We start from the raw sequence: 23,251 nt of genomic DNA, 5'->3' as shown, positions 1-23,251 counted from the left end.
ACATCCCCAAAAAATAAAATATCATTCCCAAAATGCTACAAACATGAAGTAGACATATGGGGAATGTAAAGTCATCACAATTTTGGGGGGTATTACTATGTATTACAGAAGTAGAGAAACTGAAACTTTGAAATTTGCTAATTTTTCAAAATTTTTGGTAAAAAATGTATTTTTTTATGCAAAAAAATTAACTTTTTTGACCCAATTTTAGCAGTGTCATGAAGTACAATATGTGACGAAAAAACAATCTCAGAACGGCCTGGGTAAGTCGAAGCGTTTTAAAGTTATGAGCACTTAAAGTGACACTGGTCAGGTTTGCAAAAAATGGCCTGGTCCTGAAGGTGAAAATGAGCTTGGTCCTTAAGGGGTTAAATACCATGTATTAAAAATACATGGTATTTAAAAAAAAAAAAAAAATGGGTCTTATGGGGCGAATACTAATGAAGCGCCTCATTAGTACTGGAGGACCGGGAAGCGGTGAAGGATCTGTACTCACCGCTTCCTGGTCCTCCGCTTGGCTGTCTGCTGTAAAGGGCTGCGCACCATGTGACCTCACTGTGCGCAGCCTTCACAGCTGACAGCCGAGAATCAGGATATAGAGAGAGAGCGCTGGTGGTGAGGAGCGGCGTCGCCTAGGAGCAGGAGAGGTAAGTTATTTTTATTTGCGCTGATGGCTGACATGGGGGGGACATGATTGATGGCTGACATGGGGGCATGATGGTTGACACGGGGGGCTTATGGCTGACATGAGGGGGCTGACATTGGGGGGCTGATGGATGGCTGACATGGGGGCTGATCTGAGGCATTGGGGGACTGATCTGGGGTCTGATTGCTGTTCTGACCTGAGGTGCAATGGAAAATATTTTTTTCTTATTATCCTCCTCTAAAATCTAGGTGCGTCTTATGGGCCGGTGCGAAAAATACGGTCCTCAAACCAGCAATTGTCTGAAGCAGAGAGAAGATACCAGGACCACACAGAGGAGAAGCCAGCTGCTGCAGACGGGACCAGGGCCAGGTGAGCTGGGAGGGGCGCCAAAATGTAGCTTCGCTTATGTTGGCAAAAATCCTTGCACAGGCCCTGACTGGAGTTAGTCTGCAACTTAAAAAAAAGTCTCAGTAATAAATCTAGAGTGAAACTCATTAACAGGGTTTTTCGAGACTTTAAAAAAAGTAGGTTTGTGATATATGGGCCCCAGCCGTGAGCTCTCCGTATCACCGATGCAGACCCATTCACTTGAATGGTTCTGCAATCCACAAGATACGGATCGGTTCTATTTTCTGCGGTGCAGACTGAATCTTGTGAAAAATATCAAAGTCTTCCAATAAAAAACTGTAGCTTTATTGTTATGCGGTAAAATCCAAACACGTATCACATACACAGTCCACACACTCTACGCGTTTTGAACCATCAAATTTCGGTCCTTACTCATGACATGGAAAATTGTGAATGTTCACATCCCTTTAGCCATGTGTTCCACCAATCAATCAAAATACCGGCATCACACGGTCCATGGGGGAGGAGAACTTACAAAACACCAAAGAAGACAAAAAAATAAATAAATTCAATAAAGAACATGAAGATAAATCCCTTTACCGATATTGTAAAATCAAGTCATGTCCCCTGTTCAGGCCTGTAGGAGAGCAGCTTCCCAGGTCCAACATCCAGTAGGCCTCTCGGCTCATGATCACCCCCTCTGATTGGAGAAGAAACTCTCTCTACTCCCTGAACTACAAACCTTTATGCACAGGGGCACAATGCCGGCTTCCAGCGGAAACATTTCGGGTTTTATAATGGGGAATGTCTGATATATGTTTGCGTATCCTATTTTTTATGTGTTTTGTGGTACAGCCTACATATTGTACCAAACACTCCTTGCAGGTAATCAAATACACTGCAAAGTCCGTGTTGCAATTTAAATATTGTGGTATCACATGGCTTCTGCCATTAGCGGTAGATGTTATATTCTGGCAGACGGACGTGATTACAACTGATACATCTCTTGCTGCCCCATCTGTAACTCTCTCTGCAGGACAGCCATACAGGTTGAGTTGCTGGCCGATCATAAAAAAGACTGGGACTGATCTTTTGTCCCAAAGTTGACTCTTTCCGAGCTACACACCTTAGGCTACTTTCACACTTGCGTTTGGTGCGGATCTGTCATGGATCTGCACAGACGGATCCGTTCAGATAATACAACTGCATCTGTTCATCAGAGGCTCCGTTCGCCCACCTAATTTCCACGCCCTTCTGTCTCGATTGACAGGGCCAGGCCAAGGTTGGTTCTCCTGCTGGCCCCGTCTGCCCTGTAAATCTAGCGCCTGCGCCGTCCAGTTCAATATTTGGCGCAGGCGCAGTGAGAAAGCTGGGTGCAACGCCCCCCTGCTCCTAGAGGCTCATTTGCATATAATAAAAGTTAAAATTACACAAAAACAGCATACTTAAAAGAAATGCAGAGTTACCGTAAATTCCAGTGACATTTTCACATCTATAATGTCAGCCTGTTTAATAGGGAAAAATGAATCCAGCCAGCAAAGGAAGCAATATGGACAATCACAATGCCTTGTATTAACTTTCTCTACATGATAAATGCCATTTTCTGAAATGAGACAACTTCTTTCATTATTGAATGCGACTGAGCTGCACCAAGGTCTTGTGACCAATAAATGTGACGTCACTGGCTTAGGGCTCGTTTACACGAACGTGTGATGCCGTTTTCCGTATTGCGGACCGCATTTGCGGATCCGCAATGCACCGCTCTGTGGCCATTCCGCATCGCGGATGTGGACCCATTCATTTCAATGGATCCGGAGATGTAGAACGGAACACTACAGAAGCACTACGGAGTGCTTTATGGGGTTCCGTTCCGTGCTGCCGCACCACACAAAGATAGAACTTTCTCTATCTTTTTGCGGAACGGAGGGATCACGGACCCATTCAAGTGAATGGGTCTGCGATCCCCATGCGCCTGCCCCATGGATGGTGCCCGTGCATTGCGGACCGCAATTTGCAGTCCACGGCACGGGCTTCACACGCCCTTAGGAAGAGGTTTCAGTGCTCCCAGGAGCACCGAGGCTTTTTTTCGAACAGCTGAGTGTCAGGTGCTGGGACCCTTTAATGTCCAAGTACTTAGGGTATAACAACACAGCATGGTTGGGAGCCATTTCGGGGTGTAGCTAGCTGTGGTCGGAAACCGTGGGGGCCAATTAGGCTGCAGCTGCCTTTTATTTAAAGGGGTTGACCAGGCTTTTACTATTGATGACCTATCCTCATTAGATGGATTTGGCGGTTTTTGTCTTGATGGTCGGTGAAGTGTGCGGCTTTGGTATAACTTGTGGTTTACTGGTTAGGACAGATCCTATAGTTTTGTCTTTTAGAAGGTGAGGCCAATGTTTATTTATTATTTGTTCAACTTTCAAGTTGAACATGAAAGGATAAAATGATACGGAGAACGTCCTCCTGTTTAGATGTCTTATCTATGGGTGCAAAAAAATCTGTTCTATTCATGGCCCTGACCTTTTCTAGAAGACTTTCAATTGAATCAATTGGGTAAGCCTTTGTTAAAAATTCATGTTTCAATTTTGTTGCTTCGTGTTCGAATTGGTCGTTGTTAGTGCAATTCCGTTTTATTCTTCCAAATTGGCTTGTGGGGATATTAAGGAGCCACCTAGGGAGGTGGCAGCTAGCGTATGAAATATAACTATTTCTCATTACTGGCTTGTAATATGTTTTGCACATTAATTTATTTTTCTCTATACTGATAGTTAGATCCAAAAATTCTACATGGGTTTTTCTTGTATTTGTAGTAAACCGAAGATTTCGATCGTTGGTGTTTATTTCTCGTATAAAAGTGTTAATATTTTCATGTGTCTCGCTAAATAAATATGACATCGTCTATTTATTTATATGACTTCAGTCGCGGGGAGCGCACCGTACCATATGTTTCCAAACCGGGTGCAGCCACTGACCCATCAACATAGATTATATCAGAGCAAGAAATATGTAACAGGGGAGCAAAATCACTAAAGAAATGATCAATGATATTGGAGTCACAAAAATCAAGCTGAGATAACATGGCAACAGAAATAATGAGAAGGGTCCAGCTAAAGAACCATGAACAGATAACAAGCTGAAGTTGTAGCCTGAGATCCATGATATAACGGTAGGGCAATGGTTTACACACAGCTACATATCGATCATAGGACATGACTGTAAGAAGAAGACACTCAGAACTCCTGGACCCAGCGTAGATATAAAACTGTAAGATGCTCCCAGGTAAGGATATGGTTCCTGTCTAATTTAAAGTCACATAAAGCATGAAGGGGACAATATTGATGGTTAGCATGATACCAGATGCAGAGAGGTTACTTAGGAAGTAGTACATAGGACATTCGAGATGAGGACTTGCTAATACCATTGTAATCATGAGAAGATTGCCAACCAAGGTCACCATATAAAGTGTAAAGATGATGGCAAATAAAAGGAACCTAAAGTGATGAAGCATTGGGAATCCCAAGAGGAAGAACTCTGGGACATGTGTGTGATTCTTCATTTGTGTTTCAGAACTGACAAGAAGAACATTTTTCATTAAATACACATAAAGCCTGTAGATATGCAAATTACAAGGGCTATATGGTTTTCATGCTTTAGCTGAACAGAAAAACCTGAATAACTAACTCAGATGTGAACTTAACCTGACTTTCTGGGATAGAGCTGAGCACTTTATTTTGGAGATCTGCTATACAAAAATTAACCACCTCCCGTCTCGCTAACGGCGTGAAAGGCGTGATTGCGGCAGCGCTCCCAGGTCACACTAACGCCGATCGGCGTTATCTCCTGTGAGCCGAGATTTCCTGTGAACGCACGCTCACAGGAGCGCGCGTTCACAGGATCGCGCAGTTCACAAGTTCATCTGCAGCCTGCCGGCCGCGATCATTGGCTGGCAGGCTGTGCATTTTTGAAACGATCAATGAAATGGTTATGTCAGACGCTATTTTGAAAATAGCGTCTGATATAACTGCTACCTGCTCCTCTGGTGGTCCCTTGTGCTTGGATCGACCACCAGAGGACACAGGCAGCTCTGTAAGTAGCACCAATCACCACACATACGCATTACACATTACCCTGTCACTTATTAACCCCTTATTTAGCACCTGATCACCCATATTAGACTCCCTGATCACCCCCCTGTCATTGATCACCCCCCTGTAAGGGTCCCTCATCACCGCCAGGTAGTTAGCTACTTGCTAGGTAGTTTAGCGCCCACCGCACCGCAGTCACTGATTAGTCGCTGATTAGCGTCATCGCTGTCGCTAATCAGCACTAGTACTATATAGTATCTGTAAGTGATCAATACTGATCGCAATCAGATCTATATAAGTACATTAGGGTCACTTTAGGCTCTACAAAAAACGCAGTGTTCGCCCGATCAGGCCTGATCTTGTGCGCACACTTGCGTTCAGTCCGCCCCACCGCAGTAACAGAATTTTGTTTTTTCCTGATCACTGCAAAAACACCGTAAAATCACTGTGCCGCTATAAAGATACCTTTTGAGCTTTTTGGATCTTTATTAGCGATCGCAGCTTTACTTCGCAAGCACTCCTTTTTACTAGGTAGGTTTGCTCTTTTTCCTGGGTAGTCTCAGAGGAATATCCCCTAAATTTAGTGAGCCCAAAATGTCAAACAAGGGGTATTCCGCTGAAGAGGCCTACAGGATTCTGACCGTGATGGATGAAAGCGATGGGGACGCCTCACCCGCTGAATCCGGTGGTTCAGAATATGAACCTGTAGACAGCAGTGGCACTCTAACCGCTAGCGAAGATGACGAGGTAGAGGTCCCTGCTATGGTCAGGCGTACCCGATCCCATGTCAGGGTTCTGCATACCTCGCATGATGAGCCTCATTTGCAGCAGAGTGGTGCTAGCGCTGATCTTGTTTATGGTGCGGCATACACCAGCAGCGCAGCACACCCTGGACCTTCTACCAGCACTGCCGTATTCCCTAGTGAAGTGGCGAGCACCAGAAGCGCGGATCCAGCTGGTACGGTGGCACATGCAATAACTCCCCCGTCGCAGCCACCGCGTTCACAGGCCCGTAGAACCCTTAGTCTCCCAGAGGTCCTGGCAAATCCTAATTGGCACCGCCCAGTCTGGAGTTCGCATGGAGACAGCTCATTTAGGATCGGCCCTTTAGTTTTTTGAGCTGTTCTTCACCACGGATCTCTATGACCAAGTTGTGGCAGAAACCAAACGCTACGCTACACAGTTTATTACCGCCAATCCGGAAAGCTTCTATGCCCAGCCTTACCGGTGGAAACCAGTCACAGCTTCCGAGCTTTAAATTTTTTTGGGGCCTTATGCTCAGCATGGGTCCAACCCAAAAAAATGTATTGCGGTCATATTGGTCTAAAGACCCAATACATTACATGCCCATGTTCTCTGCTGCAATGTCCAGGGCACGTTTTGAGGTCATCATGTGCTTTATGCATTTCGCTGACAATAACACCTGTCATCCAAGAGGCCACCCTGCTTATGACCGGCTCCACAAAATTCGGCCCCTCATAGACCATTTGTCATCCAGATTTGCAGATGCGTATACCCCTAATCAAAACATATGCATAGACGAGTCCCTAGTACATTTTACTGGGCGCCTTGGCATCAAACAGTACATCCTCAGCAAGCGCGACCGGTATGGGGTCAAACTGTATAAGCACTGTGAAAGGGCCACAGGCTATACATATCGTTTTAGGGTCTATGAGGGAAAAGACTCAAAACTGGAGCCGGTTGGATGTCCTGACTACCTGGGGAGCAGTGGCAAGATTGTCTGGGACTTGGTGTCACCCTTACTCCACAAGGGGTACCACTTATACATGGACAATTTTTACTCAAGTGTGGCCCTCTTTTGGCACTTACAGCTAGTCGGAATTCAATGCTGTGGCACCGCGTGACCTAGTCGCCGGGGCTTCCCCCAACGGCTCATTAGTACCCTACTTGCACGGGGGGAGAGGGCTGCCTTGTGTGACCAAGAACTGCTCGCGGTGAAGTGGAGGGACAAGAGGGATGTTTACCTTCTGTCCACCATTCTATCTGTTCACCAGTCCTATCTAATAGACCACAATCGGCAGCAGTGCCTGGCTTATATGTGTCAAACCCATAAGCACTTGAAATATAGGACAGTGTCTTGGATACCGTATCATGTAAGGAAGTAGAAAATAAAAAGTATATGTCTGCTTCAAACTGTTAACAGTTGAGTTTAATGCATATAAATTATATATACCGGCTATATATAGGAATTAGTAATAGTAAATCACGTGTCCCTGTTAATGAACTACTACATTCCCCATGGGTCAAAGCTCTGTTCTCTTCAGTGTTGACTTGGGACTACTATCTTATTATTGAAAATACATCATTTTCAGGGTAAACAAAAAGGAAAACATTTACTGCATCTGTGTGACAGTGTGAGGGCTTGTTTTCAGAGAATTTTTGCATACTATAGTATTAAAATGTTAGATATATCTGGGAGGCTGGCCACACATATTTAACTATAATGGGGTCCGGCAGAGATTCTGGCAAAAATGCTAAGAATCGGCGGTACACAAACCGCTGGATGCTGCTGTTTGTGTCCAGCCGATTCCTTGCATTCTCTCGCGGATCAGGTGGCCGGATCGTAGTGCCACAGGTGTGAAAGTAACCTTACCCTGTATGTTTTGTATTGCTGTATGCAACGTCAGGATGGAAAGAATTAGGTTGAGAATTTGGCATGGGGGTGGATGGGCCCAGGCGCATTCTTGGCACAGGGGCCCTCTGCTGTCTGTGTCCGCCCCTGCTGCAGAGCACTGCACGAGAACAGGTAGAAGGAAGATCCTGTGTGTATCAGGAATGTCATTGTACTGTACAGCTGGAATTTGTAGTCCCACGCATATAACATGAGTATCCTAACAGCACTTCTATTCACTCCTTTTTCATAGCAGGGGAAGGGAAAGGCAGTCTCTGTTAACACCCACAAATATTAATGTGGAAAACCTCCGAGATTGTTGTTACACGCCCCCACAGCTCTGCAACTGCATGTCAACAAAGGGCCATAACAGCATTAGTTAAATGAGTAAGGCCTCTTGCCCACGAACGTAAGGGCTCCATGCCCGTGCTGCGAACTGCAAATTGCAGTCCGCAATGAACGGGCACTGACCGTGGGGCAGCCGCATGCGGATCGCAGACCCACCCGTCCGTTCTATTTTTTTACACGGAATAGAACACCACGGAAACACTGCGTAGTACATCCGGGGGGTTCCGTTCCGTGCTTCCATTCTGCACCACACCGCATCTCCAGATTCACTTAAATGGGTCCGGATCCACCATATTCGGCCAGCAATATGGCCATGGGAGCACTACGGCCATGTTCAAGAGGCCTAAATATAAGTTTTTCTTTGCCTAAAACTTGCTTAGCTTATGTATATATTGCTGATCATCAGATTTACAGTGCTGTATATTTTTACATAACTCAGACAACCCTTTTAAATGTCTAGCTGATCACAACAGCAGTTCCCACATGAAAGGGGTTGTATCTTGATTCTGGAGGAGACTATCTTCATGCATGCAGAGTTCATCAGTGCCTTCATTGCAGCAGTTGGAGGCCAAATGTCTCGGTGCTAAGGAACCCTAATTCTGCAATTAGCCAGGTCCATAAATATTGGGACATCGACACAATTGTTAAATTTTTGGCTCTATACACCACCACAATGAATTTGAAATGAAACGGACAAGATGTGCTTTAGGCCTCATGCATACGACCGTTGTTTTATTCCGTGTCCGTTGCTCCGTTTTTCGTGATTTTCTATTGACTTTCAATGGGTCCGTTGAAAACTCGGCTAATGCACCGTTTGTCATCCGCGTCCATGATCCGTGGTTCCAGTCCGTCAAAAAAATATAACCTGTCCTATTATTTTCGTGGAAAACGGTTCGCGGACCTATTCAAGTCAATGGGACAGCTAAAAAACACGGAGGCACACAATATTGTCATCCGCGTCCGCGTCCATTTTTTTCCTATCATTTGCATGGCAAACCTGTCTTAGTTTTTTTTTTACTTTCCTTTATGTCTGGTGATCCTCTAAAAATAAAGGAGGACACACGGAAACAAAAACGGAAACTGATCACGGAACAACGGAACCCTATTTTGCGGAACGGAACACAACAACGGTCGTGTCCATGAGGCCTTAACGGCAGACTGTCAGCTTTAATTTGAGGGTATTTACATCCAAATCAGGTGAACGGTGTAGGAATTACAACAGTTTGTATATGTGCCTCCCACTTGTTCCATGGCCAGGTGTGTGTTATTCCCTCATTATCCCAATTACAATGAGCAGATAAAAGTTCCAGAGTTCATTTCAAGTGTGCTATTTGCATTTGGAATCTGTTGCCGTCAACTCTCAAGATGAGATTCAAAGAGCTGTCACTATCAGTGAAGCAAGCCATCATTAGGCTGAAAAAACATAACAAACCCATCAGAGAGATAGCAAAAACATTAGGCGTGGCCAAAAAAACTGTTTGGAACTTTCTTAAGAAGGAACGCACCGGTGAGCTCAGCAACACCAAAAGACCCGGAAGACCACGGAAAACAACAGTGGATGACCGAAGAATTATTTCCCTGGTGAAGAAAACACCCTTCACAACAGTTGGACAGATCAAGAACACTCTCCGGGAGGTAGGTGTGTGTGTGTCAAAGTCAACAATCAAGAGAACACTTCACCTTTGGTGAGCCTCAAAAACAGGAAGGACAGATTAGAGTTTGCCAAACGACATCTAAAAAAGCCTTCACAGTTCTGGAATAACATCCTATGGACAGATGAGACCAAGATCAACTTGTACCAAAGTGATGGGAAAAGAAGATTATGGAGAAGGAAAGGAACTGCTCATGATTGTAAGCATACCACCTAATCAGTGAAGCATGGTGGTGGTAGTGTCATGGCGTGGGCATGTATGGCTGCCAATGGAACTGGTTCTCTTGTATTTATTGATAAAGTGACTGCTGACAAAAGCAGCAGAAATATGATATTATCTGCTCATATTCAGCCAAATGTTTCAGAACTCATTGGATGGCGCTTCACAGTGCAGATGGACAATGTCCCAAAGCATACTGCAAAATCAACCAAAGAGTTTTTTAACCGCTTACCGCACACCTAACGCCGAAAGGCGTCATCTCTGCGGCGCTCCCAGGCTACGCTAACGCCGATTGGCGTCATCTCGCGTGAGCCGAGATTTCCTGTGAACGCGCGCACACAGGAGCGCGCGTTCACAGGAACGCATAGTTCACAAGTTCATCTGCAGCCTGCCGGCCGCGATCATTGGCTGGCAGGCTGTAGATTTTTGAATCGTCCAATGAAATGGTTATGTCAGACGCTATTTTGAAAATAGCGTCTGATATAACTGCTGCCTCGTCCTCTGGTGGTCCCTTTCGCTTGGATCGACCACCAGAGGACACAGGCAGCTCAGTAAGTAGCACCAAACACCACACTACACATTACATATTACCCTGTCATTTATTTAACCCCTTATTTAGCACCTGATCACCCATATTAGACTCCCTGATCACCCTGATCACCCCCTTGTCCACCCCCCTGTCATTGATCACCCCCCCTGTAAGGGTCCCTCACCCCTGCCAGGTAGTTAGCTACTTGCTAGGTAGTTTAGCGCCCACCGCACCGCACCGCAGTCACCGATTAGTCGCTGATTAGCGTCATCGCTGTCGCTAATCAGCACTAGTACTATATAGTATCTGTAAGTGATCAATACTGATCGCAATCAGATCTATATAAGTACATTAGGGTCACCTTAGGTTCTACAAAAAACGCAGTGTTCGCCCGATCAGGCCTGATCTTGTGCGCACACTTGCGTTCAGTCCGCCCCACCGCAGTGACAGAATTTTTTTTTTCTGATCACTGCAAAAAACGTAAAATCGCTGCGCCGCTATAAAAGATCACTTTTGAGCTTTTTGGATCTTTATTAGCGATCGCAGCTTTACTTCGCAAGCACTCCTTTTTACTAAGCAGGTTTGCTCTTTTTCCTGGGTAGTCTCAGAGGAATACCCCCTAAATTTAGTGAACCCAAAATGTCAAACAAGGGGTATTCCGCTGAAGAGGCCTACAGGATTCTGACCGTGATGGATGAAAGCGATAGGGACGCCTTATCCGCTGAATCCAGTGGTTCAGAATATGAACCTGTGGACAGCAGTGGCACTCTAACGGCTAGTGAGGATGACGAGGTAGAGGTCCCTGCTACGGCCAGACGTACCCGATCCCATGTAAGAGTTCTGCCTACCCTGCATGATGATCCTCATTTGCAGCAGAGTGGTGCTAGCGCTGATCTTGTTTATGGTGCGGCATACACCAGCAGCGCAGCACAGCCTGGACCTTCTACCAGCACTGCCGTATTCCCTGGTGAAGTGGCGAGCACCAGAAGGGCAGTTCCAGCTGGTACGGTGGCACGTGCAATAACTCCCCCGTCGCAGCCACCGCGTTCACAGGCCCGTAGAACCCTTAGTCTCCCAGAGGTGCTGGCAAATCCTAATTGGCAATCCCCTGATTCCGCCGCACCCGTATTGCCCCCTTTCACCGCCCAGTCTGGAGTTCGCGTGGAGACGGCTCATTTAGGATCGGCCCTTCAGTTTTTTGAGCTGTTCTTCACCGCGGATCTCTATGACCTAGTTGTGGCAGAAACCAACCGCTACGCCACACAGTTTATTACCGCCAATCCGGAAAGCTTCTATGCCCAGCCTTTCCGGTGGAAACCAGTCACTGTTTCCGAGTTTAAAATTTTTTTGGGCCTTATCCTCAGCATGGGTCTAACTAAAAAAAATGTATTGCGGTCATATTGGTCTAAAGACCCAATACATTACATGCCCATGTTCTCTGTTGCAATGTCTAGGGCACGTTTTGAGGCTATCATGTGCTTTATGCATTTTACGGACAATAGCACCTGTCATCCAAGAGGCCACCCTGCTTATGACCGGCTCCATAAAATTCGGCCCCTCATAGACCATTTGTCATCCAGATTTGCAGATGCGTATACCCCTAATCAAAACATCTGCATAGACGAGTCCCTAGTACATTTTACCGGGCGCCTTGGCATAAAACAGTACATCCCCAGCAAGCGCGCCCGGTATGGGGTCAAACTGTATAAGCTCTGTGAAAGGGCCACAGGCTATACATATCGTTTTAGGGTCTATGAGGGAAAAGACTCAAAACTGGAGCCGGTCGGATGTCCTGACTACCTGGGGAGCAGTGGCAAGATTGTCTGGGACTTGGTGTCACCCTTATTCCACAAGGGGTACCACTTATACGTGGACAATTTTTACTCAAGCGTGGCCCTCTTTCGGCACTTACATATAGTCGGAATTCAATGCTGTGGTACCGCGCGACCTAGTCGCCGGGGCTTCCCCCAACGGCTCGTTAGTACCCGACTTGCACGGGGGGAGAGGGCTGCCTTGTGTGACCAAGAACTGCTCGCGGTGAAGTGGAGGGACAAGAGGGACGTTTACCTTCTGTCCACCATTCACGCAGACACGACTGTCCAAATTGAACGGGCAACTGGAGTCATTGTGAAACCCCTCTCTGTCCACGACTATAACCTTCAGATGGGAGGGGTGGACTTCAATGACCAGATGTTGGCTCCCTATTTAGTGTCCCGACGCACCAGACGCTGGTATAAGAAGGTGTCTGTTTATTTGATCCAATTGGCGATGTACAATAGTTTTGTTCTCTACAGTAAGGCTGGGAGAACAGGATCCTTCCTAAAATTCCAGGAAGAGATCATTTCGGAAATCCTGTATCCAGGAGGGTCCGTGCCCCAAGGCCCTGATGTAGTGAGCCGGCTACATGGCAGACACTTCCCGTCTGTCTATCCTGGTACCCCAACTCAACGTTCCACAAGAAAAAGATGTCGTGTCTGTAGCAGGGGTGGAATAAGGCGTGACACCACCTTTTTTTGTCCTGACTGTCCTGACCAGCCTGCCCTATGCATAGGGGAGTGTTTTCGCAAGTTCCACACTCAGGTACACTATTAGCATAGGGATTGCGTACACAGGACAGGCACACAGGGGTCTTAGGGCCCTTTCACACAGAGCTGCCACAAACCTCTCCTTTCACCTGGGACAAAGTGCATAATGTACTTCGCCGCATCTCTGGGCGATTTGCGCTTTGCACATTGTCCCATGGGGAAGGAGAGGTTTGTTCAATAAAGGTAAAAAAAAAAAAAACAAAAAAAAAATCACCGGTAAGCAAAAAAGTTATTGTTCTGTTTCAAAAGTTTATAAAAGTTAATGTTAATAAATTTATTGCGTTGCGGCCTGGTTTTTTTTTTTTTTTTTTTTTTTTTTTACCTTCTAGGTGGACCAAGCGATCAAGCAGCTGCAGCACTGATGTGCATTCTGACAGAAGCATTGCGCTGCTGTCAGATTACACAAAAGTCGGTGTATGCGGCGCTGCAAGACGGGATTTTCTCCTCTGCAGTGACAGATACGTTTGCCGAGGCATACGAGCTGAGGAGGAGGCGGCGTTCCTATGCTTTGGCAAACACTTTGTATATATATAAAAAAAATATAAAAAATCCCGGCAATGATTTATTCATCCACATCGATTGATGTGAATGGAGAAATCGGGTTTGCCAGGGCATACGAGCTAAGTGGGTATGGATGTTGGGCGGAGCTCCTATGTCCTGGCAGACGCCTTTCCCCTCCTTTTTTTTTTTTGGGCAGAGATTTTTTCATCCACATTGATCGATGCGAATGAAGAAATCTGTGCCGTTCATTTTTTTCTTTCAGCCCAGAGGCTGAACGGGAAAAAAAAATCTCATTACCTGTATGCTCAATACAAGGAGAATAGCAGAAAATCCTAATGCTGGCCATACATGTAATGATTGCGGAGACCCTCAAATGCCAGGGCAGTACAAACACCCCACAACTGACCCCATTTTGGAAAGAAGACACCCCCAGGTATTCCATGAGGGGCATATTGAGTCCATGAAAGTTTTAAATTTTTGACCCAAGTTAGCGGAAATTGAGACTTTGTGAGAAAAAAAAAAAAAAAAAATCAATTTCCGCTAACTTATGCCAAAAATGTTTTTTTCTATGAACTCGCCATGCCCCTCATTGAATACCTTGGGGTGTCTTCTTTCCAAAATGGGGTCACATGTGGGGTATTTATACTGCCCTGGCTTTTTAGGGGCCCTAAAGCGTGAGAAGAAGTCTGGGACCGAAATGTCTAAAAATGCCCTCCTAAAAGGAATTTGGGCACCTTTGCGCATCTAGGCTGCAAAAAAGTGTCACACATGTGGTATCGCCGTACTCAGGAGAAGTTGGGCAATGTGTTTTGGGGTGTCATTTTACATATACCCATGCTGGGTGGGATAAATATCTTGGTCAAATGCCAACTTTGTATAAAAAAATGGGAAATGTTGTCTTTTGCCAAGATATTTCTCTCACCCAGCATGGGTATATGTAAAATGACACCCCAAAACACATTCCCCAACTTCTCCTGAGTACGGCGATACCAGATGTGTGACACTTTTTTGCAGCCAAGGTGGGCAAAGGGGCACACATTCCAAAGAGCACCTTTAGGATTTCACCAGCCATTTTTTACACATTTTGATTGCAAGGTACTTCTCACGCATATGGTCCCCTAAATTGCCAGGGCAGTATAACTACGCCACAAGTGACCCCATTTTGGAAAGAAGACACCCCAAGGTATTCCGTGAGGGGCACGGCGAGTTCCTAGAATTTTTTATTTTTTGTCACAAGTTAGCGGAAAATGATGATTTTTTTATTTTTATTTTTTTCCTTACAAAGTCTCATATTCCACTAACTTGCGACAAAAAATAAAAAATTCTAGGAACTCGCCGTGCCCCTCACGGAATACCTTGGGGTGTCTTCTTTCCAAAATGGGGTCACTTGTGGGGTAGTTATACTGCCCTGGCAATTTAGGGGCCCATATGTGTGAGAAGTACTTTGCAATCAAAATGTGTAAAAAATGACCGGTGAAATCCGAAAGGTGCACTTTGGAATGTGGGCCCCTTTGCCCACCTTGGCAGCAAAAAAGTGTCACACATGTGGTATCGCCGTACTCAGGAGAAGTTGGGGAATGTGTTTTGGGGTGTCATTTTACATATACCCATGCTGGGTGAGAGAAATATCTTGGCAAAAGACAACATTTCCCATTTTTTTATACAAAGTTGGCATTTGACCAAGATATTTTTCTCACCCAGCATGGGTATATGTAAAATGACACCCCAAAACACATTCCCCAACTTCTCCTGAGTACGGCGATACCAGATGTGTGACACTTTTTTGCAGCCAAGGTGGGCAAAAGGGCACATATTCCAAATTGCACCTTTCGGATTTCACCAGCCATTTTTTACACATTTTGATTGCAAGGTACTTCTCATACATTTGGGCCCCTAAATTGCCAGGGCAGTATAACTACCCCACAAGTGACCCCATTTTGGAAAGAAGACACCCCAAGGTATTCCATGAGGGGCATGGCGAGTTCCTAGAATTTTTTATTTTTTGTCGCAAGTTAGTGGAATATGAGACCTTGTAAGAAAAAAATAAAATAAAAAATAAATCATCATTTTCCGCTAACTTGTGACAAAAAATAAAAAGTTCTATGAACTCACTATGCCCATCAGCGAATACCTTAGGGTGTCTACTTTCCGAAATGGGGTCATTTGTGGGGGTTTTCTACTGTTTGGGCATTGTAGAACCTCAGGAAACATGACAGGTGCTCAGAAAGTCAGAGCTGCTTCAAAAAGCGGAAATTCACATTTTTGTACCATAGTTTGTAAACGCTATAACTTTTACCCAAACCATTTTTTTTTTACCCAAACATTTTTTTTTTATCAAAGACATGTAGAACAATAAATTTAGCGAAAAATTTATATATGGATGTGGTTTTTTTTTGCAAAATTTTACAACTGAAAGTGAAAAATGTCATTTTTTTGCAAAAAAATCGTTAAATTTCAATTAATAACAAAAAAAGTAAAAATGTCAGCAGCAATGAAATACCACCAAATGAAAGCTCTATTAGTGAGAAGAAAAGGAGGTAAAATTCATTTGGGTGGTAAGTTGCATGACCGAGCGATAAACTGCTAAAGTTGTGGAGTGCCGATTTGTAAAAAAGGGCCTGGTCACTAGGGGGGTATAAACCTGTGGTCCTTAAGTGGTTAAGGGAAAGAAGTAGAATGTTATGCAATGGCCAAGTCAATCACCTGACCTGAATCCGATTGAGCATGCATTTCACTTGCTGAAGACAAAACTGAAGGGAAAATGCCCCAAGAACAAACAGGAACTGAAGACAGTTGCAGTAGAGGCCTGGCAGAACATCACCAGGGATGAAACCCAGCGTCTGGTGATGTCTATGCGTTCCAGACTTCAGGCTGTAATTGACTGCAAAGGATTTGCAACCAAGTATTAAAAAGTGAAAGTTTGATTTATGATTATTATTCTGTCCCATTACTTTTGGTCCCTTAACAAGTGGGAGGCACATATGCAAACTGTTGTAATTCCTACACCGTTCACCTGATTTGGATGTAAATACCCTCAAATTAAAGGGATTCTGTCACCAGGTTTCACCCCCTCCAGATAAAAATAAGGTTATGTTCAGGGAGCTTTAACCATTCCTAATGTGGTCTTATAAATGTAATCTGTAGGCTCATTTTGCTAAAAATACGCTATTACTAACCTGTCAGTCATAAAAATAAAGTGCCCAAGGGGATGTCAATAGCTCCAAGCTGCAGCCCTCACCTGCTGCCGTTCGTGCCCAGCTCCGCCTCATAATCTTCTCCTCCCTCTTCCCTCTGTAACATCGCTTTGAATGCCTCCTGCTCTCCCTCCCCCTCCTCCCTCTGTAACATCGCAATGTTAGAGCAGCAGGAGGAGGGGGGAGGGAGGGAGAGCAGGAGGCTTTCAAAGCGATGTTACAGAGGGAAGAGGGAGGAGAAGATTATGAGGCGGAGCTGGGCACGAACGGCAGCAGGTGAGGGCTGCAGCTTGGAGCTATTGACATCCCCTTGGGCACTTTATTTTTATGACTGACAGGTTAGTAATAGCGTATTTTTAGCAAAATGAGCCTACAGATTACATTTATAAGACCACATTAGGAATGGTTAAAGCTCCCTGAACATAACCATATTTTTATCTGGAGGGGGTGAAACCTGGTGACAGAATCCCTTTAAAGCTGACAGTCTGCAGTTAAAGCACATAAGAATTGTGTTGATGTCCCAATATTTATGGACCTGGCTGTATATGAAGTTCAAGGTGACTACTATAAATCTTCATACTACAGCTCGTGCTAGCTCTTTCATCAAGGTTTTCGGCATCTAAGTGCAGTAACCTATACTGTATGAGAGGCTGCAGCTCTGACTTACCTGTTTAGGAGGTGCCGGACTTCCAGTTCCCTTCCTGCTCCCCTGTATATTAGTCAGGGGTATCTGGAGGATTGGTGCCCACAATGAGCCTCCTTTTGCTAACTAACTGCCATTGTTACTCTCTCAGTTCGCTCTCAGGAGACTACAGGACAATACAGTACCATGTTCTGTGGTCTCATGACAGCAGGCAGCTACATATCAGCCCTACTACTGCTTTATTCATCAGTCCCGCCATGTTGATACACGCTCTTGACCAGGCACCCTGACCATGTGGTGCCAAGATGGGATTTCATGGAACATATCAAGACATGTTGTAGACTTCTCGAAACAGCAGGACAGAGCCGGAAAGCGAGAACTGTCCTGCCTCGAAACAGCAGGACAGAGCCGGAAAGCGAGAACTGTCCTGCTGGATCCAGGACAGTTAAGAGGTATGGGCACCAGCAGGGGAGTATGAGGGGGCACCAACCGGGGGACTTTAACAGTCAGATTCCCCATACCATGACTCCTACCCTAATCATTGCTAACTTTGAAGGATGACAGAATGGATAAATGAATATGCTATATTGGGACAGACCAGGGCCAGATAATCTTGTGTTGCCCACTCACTGGGTAAGAGTAAATGAGAGACTTCGCCGGCTGGCATCCTGGAAGGTGTAGTTCTTTAACTGGGTTTTCCAGGAATATTAATAATGGCTTCTAGTGTGGATCACCTAATAAAACATACTTACTCAGCAGTGACTTATTACTTGGGGACACATCACCACTGAAAGCAGTCACTGGATACAGTGGCACACATGACATGTCCATACCTGACCCAGGGAGCAGAACCGGAGCTACATGGAACAGGTAAGGAAAGATTTTAAATTAGGTGTTCCACGTTAGGAGCCATAAGTAAATACTGTAGATACATTTAAGTCTGGGCCTCCTCACTGATTGTGAGAAGTGTGGTATGAGTCTCAGATAGCATCAGCTAGGCACAGCATGTTGGACACTGAAATGCCATATATGTGGAAAACTTGCAATTTTCATTTTGCATGGTCTGCTGGGCATTCATTTCTCCAAAATACCTTTGATGTCAAAATGCTTACTGCACCCCATAATACCTTGTGGTGTGGAGTTTCCAAAATGTGTCCACTTTTGGGGGTTCCAATTATTATTTCACCCGATAGCCTGTACAGTTGTCACCACATTGCAAGGTGCTCTTTAACTCCTCAGATCTGTTGTATGTTCAGGCAAATCATCTGGCCATGCAGTGATGGGAAGGGCATACCTTTCTTCCATTTGGGGCACTCCCTGGCTTAGGGGTCCTCTAGCCTGATGTTGGTTGGGGTGCCCATGGTGTTGAGCATTGCTGTGAGATGCAAGGCACGGTCCCTTAGCAGCAGAAGATGTTGGTGCACTATAGCGGTGCAGGAAATAATGAGGTCAAGTTAACAGCAGAATGTTTTTTCACTGAAAAATTAAGGGGTTATGCCATGATTGACGTAAAAACTTTAAATCAGAAATCATAAAGTACATAACAATACCTTTGTAACAAAGCTAGAACCATCCCTGTAACTCACATGCTCCGCTAGATTTAGTTTCAAGCTGACAGCTCAAGGGGAGTGTCTTGCCTGCAGATAGGGGATGTGTCCATTCTGCTGCAGCTCTCTCCCCATGACAGCTCAGGAGGCAGTTGAAGGATGAAACAGAGCATGTCTGGCCATCTTAGTGAGCCGGACAGAGAAATAATAAAAAGAACAAACAGCAGGTGTCGCTATATATGTGCATTTTACTGAATAACTTAATGGCTATACAACATTTTTGGATGGTTTGTAAACAGTATACTATTTTTCATGGGACAACCCCCCTTAAGTTTAGATGCATTGGTCACAGGTCTCATGGTATGGTATGCATGGACTGGCAGTTGTTACACAGACACCAGACCCACAGCACTGGACTGGAGGGACCTTTAGCGGGTTTAACCTGTAGATGTGACTTCATCGTTTACTGTACCTCTGCTGTGACATCACTATCTGCATTGTCATTATACTATGACATCACTGTATGGGCTATCCTTGTACTGTGACATCACTGAGTTTATCATCTATGTATAAGGATACAGGTGTTTTGTTGAACTCTATATTATGACCACTAACCTCCATTTTGTACCTTATTGTGTATAATTGGTGGCACATAAAGAAAGGTGTTATACGTCTTCTCTAGTGTCCAACCAAGGTTGACATGAAGAGGAATAATATGATCTTGTGTGGCATCCCAGGTCCACACTAGATATTAAGTGAGATCATGAGGTAGGTGTAAAAGAATACTCACTGGGATGCTGTGTGTATAATGTGAAACTACAGACACCATACCCAGATGTAGATATCAGCTCCTATTACATAAAGCCCTTCATTTACAATTGAAGGTTTGGAGCTACCATGCCAAGACTGGTGGATAGTGGGATTATAGAAGCATTTTAAATACTTACGTGAACATAGGGGCATTACTATTACTAGGGGAATTTTCGGGGGCAATATACAGCGCATTATTCACTACTGGGAACTCCTGCACTATAATATATGGGGGCACAGTGTTGGGATAGTGTCAGGATACAGAATATGGAAAAGTGAGGAATCTAAGATGTCTACGTAACAAACTCTACTACAGAGATGCGATGTAGCTGGAAAAAGTTGTCATGGCAGTCTGGTTCAAATGGTTCAGATGAGTAGAGATGATATCTATATTTGAGGAGACATCACTGGATGTAAGAGGCATGTGGTGCTGTATTCTCCTATATGACCAGACAGCATGCTGAAGGTAGGGCTTACTCGCTGCTATGGCCCACGTCTCACCGCCTCAGCCCCCTCCTAAAGGGATCCCGATTGCGGACATTAGCCGCGGGTATCTTCTGTATGAAACAGGAGGCACCCGGTAGCTATGTCGCGCACTCTACTTCGGAGCGGGCGCCATCTTCAAAGACCCGACATCCACCATACCCATACTGCGGATGTCGTGAAGGGGTTTCGAATGCCACAGACGTTGCAATTTTTTCAAGTAGGGCCAAAAAAAAAAAAAAATGCATCAAAAAGGAGGAGAAAATGAGAGAAAGCCAGACTAACACCAATTACTAACAGACGCCATGTTTGTTCTGTGTTCAATAATTCCCAAAGACATCCATGAACCTGAAGCTGGTATTTTTGTATAATAGTTGCAGCAAAAAAAAAAAAAAATAAATAAAAAAAAAAAAGGACCAAATGACTTGAAAACGCCAAAGAAAAAAAAAAAAAAAGGCTATGGGGAAGATTTATCAGTAATGATGCTAAGGAAAACTGATTTAGTTTGCCTATAGCAACCATTCTGATTGATCCTTTTATTTTTAAAAGGGGCTCTAAAAAAGATAAATGAAGTCTGATTGATTGCTATGTGCAAACGAGTCAGTTTTTCTTAGCATCAGTTTTGATAAAGCTTCCCCATAGCCTTTTTTAGGAACGCCTCCCACGAACGGAGATCGGTGAAACGTTCCATGTTTTATCAGTTTTGATAAATCTTCCCCTATGTGTGTGACACTACCCACAGGGTGGATTCACACACAGATTTTAGTGGCAGTTTTCAACACTTTTTGCACCTGGGGTTTTTGGTATGCTTTTTGCTGGAGTGTGGGTTCCTCCCACTTCTTTTACGGTTAGTTCAGCTAGGTTGCAGAATGTTGGTTCTTCCAAACTTCTAACCTCTAGCATGAATTCAGTACCAATTTTGGATAGAGGTAGGAATCTAGCCATTCCTTGTCACTAAGTTGACGCCTTTGCGGTTTCACTTGTCTTTTAGTGTTAAGGAGCGCATAGTGTGCAATTAATTTGTTGATTTATTGGCATCGTTACCGTCTTCTAAAGATCATTCCGTTCGTAGTGAGAAAAGAGATAAGGTTGATGACGATAAGAAAAGGAATAGTTCCTTAATCCTTGAAGAATTGGCTTCAAGCATTCTGTATTCATGCTGCGGTTTTGAGTCAGTGTTTTCCTGATAGATGAAGGGGTCTCATCCAACATGTCGACAGTGTCCTGAAAGCTTATTGAGATTTTGGAGAACTGGCTTGGTGCCACTATGACAAATCTTTTTGCCAGGTGCTAGCAATCCATCCTTCCCTTAAATGGGGGGGGATGGATGTTGACTTATGGCTGAATTTGATGCTACCCCAGCGTGCGGCAGTTGTTGAACAGACAACCCCTGGGAAGACCACTCTCAAAAAGAGATTTTTTTTTTTTTGCCTTTAATGAGGCCACCTTTTCCTAGCCCCAAAGAGCTGTTGTCAAAAAGTCTAGACACCAGTGAGGTTGCAAAACATGCTGCCTTGACTTGATCGTTACCCAGACAGAATGATGGCTAAATTATTAACTGATGGTTTTTCTGTTGGCTTTGTGGTGCCAGAATTTGCTGGGCCTTGGTGTTTTTGAGTGGATAATTTAAGAACATCCCGGCTACGGTGGAAAGGTGTAGCATAACCTTTGAAAGGCAGAGTATAAAGATAAAAGGAAAAATAAATTTATGCTAAAAAATGACCCACCCAAATTAGTATTATAACTCTAAGGGCGCATTCACATGAACGTGGTTTGGTTCCGCATCCGAGCCGCATTATTTTATAATGGGCCATCCGTTCCACAATTTGCGGCAGCTCCGGTCAGATGCGGATCAAAACATGCGAATGCCCCTTTACTCTAAATACCTGAGACAGCAACCCTTGGCTACACTCCTGCTACATTATACAGTGATCCCTCAAGATACAATGGCCAAGTTGAAACCAGACTCAAGTTACAATGCCTCAGATCCAACCAATCAAGGCTTCTCTGGTAAGATAGCTGTATTAGTTGCTAGTTAGCAGCTATTACTGCCTGTTATATGTAAGGACTTGTTTTATCTGTCTTAGTTATCTGCTTATTTTTCTTAAATCTTAATTTTCTCTCATCTTGGATGACATTTTGGGGCTTTGGAACCGGTCAACTTACAATGGTTTCAACATACAATGGTTGTCCTGGAACCAATGAATATTGTAACCTAAGGGATGTTTATCTATATATAAATATATATAATTTTATACACATACATCAAAACTATGAATTAACACATGTGGAATTATATACATAAAAAAGTGTGAAACAACTGAAAATATGTCATATTCTAGGTTCTTCAAAGTAGCCACCTTTTGCTTTGATTACTGCTTTGCACACTCTTGGCATTCTCTTGATGAGCTTCAAGAGGTAGTCACCTGAAATGGTTTTCACTTCACAGGTGTGCCCTTGTCAGGTTTAATAAGTGGGATTTCTTGCCTTATAAATGGGGTTGGGACCATCAGTTGCGTTGTGGAGAAGTCAGGTGGATACACAGCTGATAGTCCTACTGAATAGACTGTTAGAATTTGTATTATGGCAAGAAAAAAGCAGCTAAGTAAAGAAAAACGAGTGGCCATCATTACTTTAAGAAATGAAGGTCAGTCAGTCAGTCTGAAAAATTGGGAAAACTTTGAAAGTTTCCCCAAGTGCAGTCACAAAAACCATCAAGCGCTACAAAGAAACTGGCTCACATGCGGACCGCCCCAGGAAAGGAAGACAAAGAGTCACCTCTGCTGCGGAGGATAAGTTCATCCGAGTCACCAGCTTCAGAAATCGTAGGTTAACAGCAGCTCAGATTAGAGACCAGGTCAATGCCACACAGAGTTCTAGCAGCAGACATCTCTAGAACTGTTAAGAGGAGACTGTGTGAATCAGGCCTTCATGGTAGAATACCTGCTAGGAAACCACTGCTAAGGACAGGCAACAAGCAGAAGAGACTTGTTTGGGCTAAAGAACACAAGGAATGGACATTAGACCAG

Source organism: Bufo gargarizans, chromosome 2 (genome assembly GCF_014858855.1).
Source record: "Bufo gargarizans isolate SCDJY-AF-19 chromosome 2, ASM1485885v1, whole genome shotgun sequence".
Taxonomy (NCBI): Eukaryota; Metazoa; Chordata; class Amphibia; order Anura; family Bufonidae; genus Bufo; species Bufo gargarizans.
Note: the sequence above shows the minus strand (reverse complement) of the source record.